This window comes from Prionailurus viverrinus, chromosome F1 (genome assembly GCF_022837055.1).
Source record: "Prionailurus viverrinus isolate Anna chromosome F1, UM_Priviv_1.0, whole genome shotgun sequence".
Classification (NCBI taxonomy): Eukaryota; Metazoa; Chordata; class Mammalia; order Carnivora; family Felidae; genus Prionailurus; species Prionailurus viverrinus.
In genome coordinates, this window is record NC_062577.1 from 19,164,881 (window position 1) to 19,175,826 (window position 10,946).

The following is a 10,946-nucleotide window of genomic DNA, read 5'->3' on the forward strand; positions in this document are numbered from 1 at the left end:
TTGAGGACAGAAGAGCTCACAGCACCATAAAGGGTAAAATGATAAAAACAAAAAACAAAACAAAACAAAAAAACCCAGTTCTTTTTTGTGCTACCTACCTCTGCTAGCACCATAATGAATGTGTAAACCCAATGTGAATATTTAGACATTGCATGTAAAAAAACACAGGCTGGAATAAATGAGAAACACCATCATTTGCTTCAAAATAGGAAATTTACATTTTCTCAACCTTTGAGCAACAAGCTAGAGAACAGTACCAAGGACATTGGTAGAGTCTGTAAGAATATTTCTACTGAGCTTCTCTGCTGGTGACATAAACGTCCCTCCCTCCCAGTGAGCTTGCAAAAAATATGAAATTAACAAAAACAGTGCTACACTCTCCCCTTCAGTTTGCAGATGTCCCCTTCATTTTTGGACAGGAAGAAGTTAGATAACTACATCTAAACCACAGCCTAACAAATATGGCCAGAACCCAGGAATAAAGTACAGAATGACTTTCCAATTCATGGCGTGTCTCATTGAGGTAGGAGGAAAGGAGGCCAGAGAAGAACCTCGAGTGGCAAGCAGTGCATCTGGAAAAGGTCCGAGCCAGATGCAAACGTAAGTGCATTTGACCACAAAGAGCTTCCCCTCCTCTGCATGTTGCCAGGCTTGACCCACACAGACTCATTGCTCTCATTCAGAAAAGTGCCCAGCCATCCTTAGTGTAAAACTAAAGAACTTTAATGTTATAAGGATTTACAAATATATATATATATATATATATATATATATATATATATATAAAATGAATTTTGAAAAAACAACAAGATTTTCTTCTAAACTTTGAAGAAATGTAAGAGTCAATATTTCAATAATATTTTCATTCCTGAAAAAAACATGTCGATTATGGTAACCAGCTGTTCTCCGAAGTTCTAAGGATTAAAAAAGAAAAGGAAATGACTTTTAGTTGCAAAATCAAGGATGTATTTCAGGTTGATGAAAGAACATCCTGATAGCAAGGCTCTAAAAGAAAAACTTTTTCTGATGGTCGATTATTACTACCACATGTTTTGGCCAGCCATAGAGCTGTAATGGTTCAAATTCTATAAAGCACTAAACTATCTTGAGGGAGCACTGATGGCTTCCAGGAGCCTGGAGAAGTAAGCAAAAGCTGAGGAAAGCCGAAGGGCACGATATAAGGCAGACATAAGAACTTACCTAGGCACCCAATAAAGGCCGGCACAGCAACTGTTAGGCAATCAGAATTTAAAATGACAATGACAGTTCTAGCAACTAAGACAAGAAGAGTAAAAAGCCCAGTATGATGGCTCCTGGAGCAGGTAAAGGCATTGAGATTTGCCAAAGTGATATCCAGTCCAGGCAACTGGAAAGGTAAGAATCCAACAAGAGTGAAAGCAACAAATTCAATCCCTTCCTACAAAATGCTGGAAATCAAGCCAACTTGTAATTACTCCCTGCTAGTTAATAATTACCTTAGATAAAAAGATCTGTATTCTATAAGCTCATGAATTTCTATGCATTGTTTTAGGTGTTTTGTTTTCATTTTGTGTTTTGGCTCAGGGTACTGCCTGTTCATCTTAAGGATTTCCAGATTTTCTTGCTTGCTTGCTTTCAAAACTCCCACTCTAGAAGAATTCAGCCATTCTAGCTTCTCTGGGTTTGCTCCTAGCATTTAGCTAGAGAAAAACCACATAACCTGGCAGACTGGTTTTATTTTCGGTTCACACTCTCAACATTCACAGAGGCCCTGGACACTACACAGTATCTTTCTAAGTTTTTCCTGTGAATTTGCATCCCCATTCTAGAAAATGTCTTTCTTCTCCACCTTGCCTCTCCCCACCCCCCTCTCTTAGCTGGTGACCTCATCTCCCTTCCTGAGAAAACAACACCATTCAGGGAAGTGTCTTATCTTCCCACCACCAAATCAGCAAACTCCCTGTACTTGCACTTGAGTCCTGTTTGCCTTCACCAAGGAAGCAGAATTCCTCCTCCTGTTAAGAGACCTGACCCCGCAAGTGGCTCTTGGGACACAAAAGCCCTCTCTCTTCTGTAAGTACATGATAGTCATACCTCTCTTTTCTGAACAAACAAAATGACTTTCTCCTGATGACCTGATGAGCAAGCCCATAGAAGTCCCTCTGCTTCATATTCCTCCTCCCTCCATGTTTCCACGTTTCTGCTGCATTTACCAACAGATTTCTCCAGAGGGCCAGTTGTTCACAGGGTATCCATGCTCCCAGAGTCCTCACCCCCCATCCACGGGCAACCTCACGCACACTTTCTGTCCCCATCACTCCACTGAAACTGCTCTTAATCAAGATCACTAATGACCACCAAGTTTTCAAGTGAAGTCACTTTTCTACCCTCTGTTTCCCTGGAACCACTTTGCTTCCTTTGCACCCACGACATTACCCCAATCTCTGGTTTTCCATCCAGCTTCTTGCTTGCTTTCTCGCAGGCTCAGGTACCAGTGCTTTGCCTGGAGCCCCCAGCGCAAGCCACACCCTTCTCTCTCCATTCACCTCCTACGCTCTCTCCTCTCTCTTGGCTTCTCATCTCTCACAGCCTCACTTTATGCTTACGTTTCACCTCAGGGAAACTTTTCTGTCCTGCCCCTCTCCAGATTATTCTCAACTGTTGGAATCAGGTTGCTTCCTTTATCATCTGTTTATTGTTTGCTTAATTATTGACTCTCTCTTCCAAGAGGGAATTAATCACACCTGCTTTATTCACCCAGGTCTCCCCTACAGGGATCACAGTGCCTAGCACGTAGTCAGTCTGAATTAAAACTTCCTGAATTGGTGAAGGAGTAAATGCATACAGCCCAGTGATCACCAATTCCTGGTAATATTAGCTCTGGATTTTTCTTTTTAACCCAACAAGTAAAAAAAATTTTTTTTTTAAGTTTATTTATTGCTGAGAGATAGAGCATGAGCAGGGGAGGAGCAGACAGAGGAGACACAGAAGCCAAAGCAGGCTCCGGGCTCTGAGCTGTCAGCACAGAGCCCCGCGCGAGGCTCGAACTCATAAACTGTAAGATCGTAACCTGAGCTGAAACCAAGAGTCAGAGGCTTAACCGACTGAACCACCTATGCACCCCTCAGCAAGTAAAATTCTTAAGTGACAGAGAGAGCGCAGATTTTCTAAATTGTTTCCTTTAATATCTGTTCTTTTTCTAAGTATTAAAAAGATATATTTTTCCTACCATTTTTCTAGGAGTGCTATATACTATATTAATAAAACAGTATTTTCCTCATGGAAAATTATGATTTATACAAGTGTGTTCTTTTCATTCTGACAATTGTTCACGAGGTATTAATCAACCAAACCAATCTGTCAATCTAAAACATAATTTAGGGGCACCTGGGTGGCTCAGTCAGGTAAGCATCTGACTCTTGATTTCGGCTCAGGTCACGATCTCATCGTTTGTGAGACTGAGCCCGCACTGGTCTCCTCACTGATAGCACAGAGCCTGCTTCAGATTCAATCTTTCCCTCTCTGCCCCTCCCCCCTACTCTCCCTCACTCCCTCTCAAAATAAGTAAGCTTTAAAAATAAGTAAGTAAATAATTTCAACAGGAAGAATTTCTGCAAACACTGAAGGAGTCTCACAAAGTTGATTCTTTTATTACTTTTCATTGATAGCAGAGACATCATTAGTGGTAAGGGTAAGAAAAAAATCCCATATAAATATTATGAGCTTTCATGTATTTAAAATATAAATCCTTGGTGAACGCCACCTCAAAAAATAAGTACCAAGTGGTAGACTATAATATCTTAATAATAATAATATTAATAATTATATTATTAATATAAAATTAATAATAAATAAAATAAAATAAAATATAAAATTAATAATAATATTAATAACAAAGACATCTTAATAATCGGCAGTTAAATTGTTAACTAACCAAGAAATCTCTTTAAATGAGAATTTTTGCTATGTGGCATCTTCCTAAAATATGTTAGTACCATCTTCTGCTAAGGATCAAGGGTCTAACAATACTTTGAGGTTCTTATCTGAACATGAATTCCCATTACATATTGAAAGCAGTGATTTAGAAGACTGTGCCATGAACTACTGATAACTCTGGTGTTACCTTTTTAAGATCTAAATTTGTGACCTCCATCAATTTTTAATTCATCTGCCTCTTCTTCATGACAGTTGAATGGAAAGGAATACAATACCTGTTTGAGGTTTACGGTATATATAACAAGGGACTGATGGACATTAAGAAATCTTAATTACAGGGGCACCTGGGTGGCTCAGCCGATTAAGTGTCCAACTCGGGCTTCAGGTCAGGTCATGACCTCGCAGTTTGTGAGTTCAAGCCCCACATTGGCTCTGCACTGTGGCGCCTACTTGGGATTCTCTCTCTCTCTCTCTCTCTCTCTCTCTCTCTCTCTCTCTCTCTCCCCCCCTCTGCCCCTCCCCTGCTTATACACCCTCTCTCTCTAAATAAATAAAATTAAGTCATAAAAAAAGACATCTTAATTACAGATGCAGGTGCCTATACAGCATGTCCTCACAGCTGCATGCATCCGTAGGCCCTTTTCCTCAAACTGCTTTTCTGTAAATTCTTACATAATTGCTTTAAATTTCTTTTCTCAATACTTTCATAATATTGAACCAAATACATGTAAAAAGTTTACAAAATGGATTACCCTGCTGTTTCAACAAATTAAAAATGATATTTGTACAAAGTGGAGATAAACCATACTTCCAAACAAGGTTGTAAAGGTAGACTAAGAATCAGAAAGGATCAAAAACACTGAGATTCACACAGCAAGAGCAGCAAAATTTTGGTGCATCTCTTTTTTTCTCAGGCAGGTGCAAGTATCAGAAGATCAGAACAGTGTCTGCTCTGGTTACTGTCCTCTTTGGAAAGGACTCCAGAACCAACGAACCGTTGGGTCCCCCCAACTGTCCCCGCCCTAAGCGTCAATGAGTAGATGAAGAGATGCTAATAAATTCATTTTCTCTAAGTTGGTTCCCAGAGTGGCTCAGTCGGTTAAGCGGCCGACTTCGGCTCGGGTCATGATGTCACGGTTTGTGGGGTTCATGGATTTGAGTCTGGCGTCAGGCTCTGTGCTGACAGGTCAGACCCTGGAGCCTGCCTCGGATTCTGTGTCTTCTTCTCTCTCCGTCCCTCCCTCACACTCTGTCTCTGCTTTTGTAAGCATTCAAAAAAATTATAAATAAATAAGTTGGTTCTCGACAAATATGGATGCTATTTTTCCTACAAAACCTTTATAAAGAATCGTGTAACCCTTAGTCTTCATCTTCTCTACATGAAACAAGTCGAGATGTTCCTGGAGCTGTGGGACATTCTACAAGGGTTTTGGCCCACTTCCTTGAACCCTCCTCAATTTCTCTGGTTTTGTAGACTATGACAGTCTATGAGAATAAAAATGGCTTTCTTTCATTTTTCTATGCATTTCACCCATTTTTAAAGAACAGATTTCAGGTGACAATAAGAACAATTTTCCAAAATTGAGAAAAGCAATAGTTATAGAATTTGTATTTCCAGTTTAATGTTTAGCCTTTGATATTAAGAACCCCCCCCCAACACTTCAAAATTATTGAGGACCTTTTTTTTTTCAATATATGAAGTTTATTGTCAAATTGGTTTCCATACAACACCCAGTGCTCATCCCAAAAGGTGCCCTCCTCAATACCCATCACCCACCCTCCCCTCCCTCCCACCCCCCATCAACCTATTGAGGACCTTTAATAAGGCCTTTGGTTATGTGAGTTATTTCTTTTTAAAAAAATTTTTTTTAATGTTTATTTCTTTTTGACAGAGAGAGAGAGAGAGGGAGAGAGAGAGAGAGGGAGAGAGAGAGAGAGAGAGAGACCTAGCATGAGGGGGGAGGGGCAGGGAGAGAGGGAGACACAGAATCTGAAGCAGGCTCCAGGCTCTGAGCGGTCAGCACAGAGCCCCGACGTGGGGCTCGAACTCACGGACCATGAGATCATGACCTGAGCCAAAGTCGGACACTCAACCAATTGAGCCACCCAGGCGCCCCATGATTATGTGACTTATTTCTATTGATATTTACCATATTCAAAATGAAAACTGAAAAAGGATTTAAAAATCACATTGAAAGAGGCAATTCATAAACAAAGACACATGAGTGGCCAGTATAAAATTGCCCAACCTTATTTCTGAAAAAAATATACATTTGAACAAGATACCATTTTTCATATAACAACTAAATTTTTGGATTTATTGTTGTTTGTCCCATGTGACTGATAACACGGTGTTAGCGTTAGCATAGGGAAGTTCTACTCTCGCATACTGCTTCTAAATTGATACAATTTTTCTCAAGAGCAAAATGGCAACAATAATTGCTAAACTTCCGTGAAATTCTGTTGAGCATTTTTGAGAATCCTTCAAACACTCAATTATTATTATTACTCCTATTTTACAGTGGAGAAAAGAGTGCTTTGATAAAGCAACTGGCTTATGATCTTACAACTTGTAAGTAGTGAACTTTTGTTAAAACCTGGGCGTACACTCTTAAGAATCTATCCAAAGGAAGTACAATCTATCCAAAGTTGTGCACAAACATTTACATAAGGGTCTTTGCTGAAACGTTATTTGTAATAGTAGAAAACAAATCCACCTGAATATCCAAAAATCAATGATCAGCCAATATAACATTTCCACAGTCCAAAAATTACATGCTGGTGAGAAGCACTCTTATTCATGGGTAGATAGCCATTACTTGTCCAGTACCTGGCACGCAGTAGGGACTCAATAATATTTGCTTCAGATAAGAATGAACACAAACTTATACACAAGGATAAAAAAATCATGTTTTAACAGACAATATCATGCCTGAGGGGTAAGCACATTATAAAATAGCAAGAGTAGTGTGTTAAACTAATGAAATAAGGAGGCCATTAGATAAGGTGACACTAATGAGTGGTCTACATAAGCAAACCAAAGTCCAAAACGGTCTAAAAACTAACCCTACATATTGAAACCAATCACAAACAGCCAACTAGGCTTTAAACTATAGCCAATCAATAATTTTGTTACATTGATTCCACTCCTTCTTGATAGAAGTCTCTTTTTGGAGAGCCTGCTGGGGAAGTGCTTCTGTCCACTTTTGTTTTGCACTGTCCCATTCCACTTAACTGTTGCTCAAATAAACTTTAAAAATTTTTGATATGCTTCAGCTTACCTTTTAACAAATGTAATCACAATTTTGTAAAATGTACCTGTGAGTGTATGTATAGAAAAATGTCTAGAAGTATAGACAGATGTATATAAATGAATTCCTGTCTCTTTGTCTCTGTACTGATGCCTAATAGTTAATAAATATTTGTTGAATGAATGAATGAATGAATGAATGAATGAATGACATTTTAAAAATAGCCCTTGAGGAGGGGCACCTGGGTGGCTCAGGTGGTTGAATGTCTGACTTGGGCTCGGGTCATGATCTTACTGTTCGTGAGTTCCAGCCCCACAAAGGGCTCTGGGCTGACAGTTCAGAGCCTGGAGCCTACTTCAGATTCTGTCTCCCCCTCTCTCCGTCCCTCCTCTGCTCATACTGTGTCTCTCTCTCTCTCTTTCTCTCTCTCTCTTAGAAATAAACGTTGAAAAAAAATTTTAAAAATAGCCCTTGAGTGGATTATAGGTCATTTTTTCCTTTCCTCCTTTGCAATTTTCTATATTTAATGAAATTTAAGCAGTGAGTATGAATTATCTTTGTAATAAACAAGAATATTATAAAACAATCATGAAGGGAAATATTGTTAGGAATTTTGGAATAAAAACAGCAAATACAGACATCCCATAATCCAATAAAATATAACTTGTATCTTATTTTCCTACTTGTTTTATGTACTGCATCAACAATTAAAAATATCAGATGTTACAGAAAAATAGCAAGCTTAATATTACACAGTTAATTATTACTGGGGTTCAGTATAGAATCCAGGTCACTTGGTAGTTTTTTCCATTACACCACACTGCTTAGAGTCCCAGAACACTAATGAATGAGTGACAGTATGGGCACTGCAATATTCACTGTTAACAATTCTTCTTATCAGTGAAATGATTTGCTAATTATTTGATATTAGTAGAAAACTCCAAAGTTCTAACAAGTACTACATGTGCATGTGACATGAATTGTTTCGGCGGGTTTGTGATCTTCCTAATGGTGTTTCCAAATGTGTACATTTTGGAAGAGCATACGTGCATTATTCTGGGGAATGGTCTATAGATTTCACAAGATTTGTAAAAGGGTCTGTGATTTAAAAAAAAAAAAAAAAGCAAAGTTGAGAAAAATTAGAGCTATAAAGTCTGCAAGCAAGAGGAGGGGGAAACACCGAAGGTAATTACAAGGCTTATGAGAGGAAAAGGAACCACAGCTAACTCTGTCTTCCTCTTTTTTATTCCTAGAACTTGTGTTTTAATATACAAATGACATGGCTTTATGATTTTGCTTTCTAAGTAGTGACACCAGGAAAGACACTGCTGGGTTAAGAACACAGGCCAAATTATCTCTACGGAATGAACTTTTTATCAGGTACTAGGAAATCTATTTAATAATTTTCCTTTTCCTATTAAAATACAAATGCAAAATACTTCAAAAGTGACTTACAATGTTAAAAGGACTGTAAGTCACAATTGGGGTGTTTTGCATTTATGTTTAAGTAGGAAAAGGAAAATTATTAAATAAGTTTCTTAGTTTCTTGTTCCATAAAATGTGCTTCCCTTTCAGGAAGTCTGCAAAGCTGCTTTGAGCAAATGCAGAATGCACACTTCTCTGTGCATTTCACAATTATTGCTTAATTTAAAATTTAACTCTTCCTTTGCTCAGTGAAAGAAGGAAATACTTGCTTCTTATCCCAACATCAAACTTGGTTGGCAGGGTCTAGGGACCTCCAGGAATAAAATTTTAAAATTCTTAACAGGGTTTGTTTCACTACGATTCCCTGCAAATATCTCTTCAGCTTCAATTCCAAATTTCTGAAACAGAAATAAAACACAAATCCTCCTTGAACTCAAAGGGTTGTATATGCAAACATCCTAACCAAGAACTGACACCCATCCAAATGAGATACCTCTAGTACATACTCTCCATGTGCCTTGGCCGAATAAATGCTTACATCATCAACCAGTGTGACCAGCGTTTCTTGTTCTACTTTTTGAGATGAAAATCATTATTTTTAACTCTCCAATGATTGTAAATTCTAGGAGACTTACATAGGTTAAGCCACTCTTATTTCAAAGCCAAATGCCTTTTTTAACTTTTTCTAAAACAAAGTTACCAAAATAGTATCCACACTCAAACTTAACTTTGTTATTTGCTCAAAACTTTTTCAGGATCTAGCTCTGTTCTCCAGGCTCCTCAATTAACTTAGGGAAGGGCAAATCAGAATACCAGTGGTTTTACAATTCCTTTTCAACACTGTCTTTCTTTTCTCCTGACACTGCAGCGTAGGAAAAACCCAGGAACGCTTTGCATAAGTAATCGAAACGACTTTTTTTTTTTTTTTTTTTTTTTTAATTAAAACGTTAACAGAGCCCACGGACTCCATCGCTAAGGAGTATTAGTGGCTGTCAAAAACCACACCGCTCTAGTCCGGGATCGGTAACCTCAGGGAGGCATCACGTGGAGCTCTAACAAGAGCCACCTCACTGCCCTGTCGAACGGTCGCTTTCTTTGGGGGCTCTAAGTAAGGGAAACTCCTTGTCGTTCCATTCGCCCACGCCTTTAGACCCCGGGAAGCATGGCATTTGTTACGAAGAAATTAAGTGCCCTGATCTGAGTCTCCTTTCCAAAAGGCAGAGGAGAGGCAGACTTTGTAAAGCAGCGAACCACAGGTTTTCCCTCCGTCCTTTCTCCCTTCCAACTCAGATACGAACTTAAAAGCTAAGGAGCGTGGGGGAGAGAAGTGAGCGGGGCAAGAGTAAATATATTGCTTACTGTTCCCAGAGTTACATGAGATTCTTCAGGCTCCTTTATGCCTCTAGCTTTCTGTCAGGATCCTTTTTCAGCCGGGACGACAGAGAAGTTCAAGTCCAATCCTTGGTAGGAGGGGCTAAACTGTGGGCTGGTTTCCTTCAGTCTTAGCCTCTGTTTTAAGGTGGAATGAAAGACGAAGCGAGGGAAAGCAATGTTCTCGAAGACGCGGATATCTTAAATGTAAATGTTAGCTTCTCAGAACCTGAGTCTGAAGTCCCAAAACATGCTTAAATAGTATGTAAGTGAGCTGATCCGAAACCACGTGGATGCTACTGTGTGTCTCTGTGTGTATGTGTCTGGAAGCACGTCTTGTCCTTAAGTAGTTACAGCTTCCTCTCCCCCCGACCCCAACAAGTAACAAAATTGAAAAGATGAATAACCTAGAGCATTTTTGCATTCTTTAAAAGGGCAAAGTTTATAACAAACCCAAAATATAAAATGGATACATTCTGAAGAACAATAGAAGACCACTTTAATTATTGCACTATGTGTTAACTAACTTGGATTTAAATTTTTAAAAATGCAATGGAAAAATATCAGTATGATATAATCGTTGGGTTAGATCACTGGGTTAGATAATTATAGGTTTATTAATTAACACATTTAAAAATTTTCTAATTTGGTAAATTGACTACAATTGTAGTATCCCATTACCTCTTTATAATATATATAATAACTTTATATATATGATACATAATAAAAGTCAACCTAGTTTTAAACTGAAATAAAACAATACTAAATATATTTTAAAAGTATATAATCTACTCAAATATTTCCTCCCCAAACTCAAAACACCTGAGTTGGTAACTGAGTGTAAATTTAGGATTAAGAGCATACCAAAGGCTGTAATACACCTGTTGAGATATAGAGGGAAAAATCAAATCACGTTAAATTACAAGTTGGCAACACAAATTGCAAAACCCGGTATCACAGTAATAAGGGAGGTGTACTGTTTAG

At 38.5% G+C, this 10,946-nt stretch overlaps 1 protein-coding gene across 3 annotated transcripts in view; it reads right to left on the reverse strand.

Annotated features, from left to right (window-relative positions):
* PLA2G4A (phospholipase A2 group IVA) overlaps positions 1–10,097 on the reverse strand; it is a 164,654-nt gene extending 154,557 nt beyond the window's left edge. Inside the window, exon 1 of one of the 3 annotated variants that reach the window (XM_047841341.1) lies at positions 9,951–10,097. The gene's annotated coding sequence lies outside the window, so the exon portion shown is untranslated. Of the gene's footprint in view, positions 1–1,200; positions 1,355–2,415; positions 2,436–9,950 lie in introns of those variants that run through there. The other 2 variants (XM_047841343.1, XM_047841342.1) reach the window with 2 other exon arrangements.
* Between the last annotated feature and the right edge of the window lie 849 nt (positions 10,098–10,946).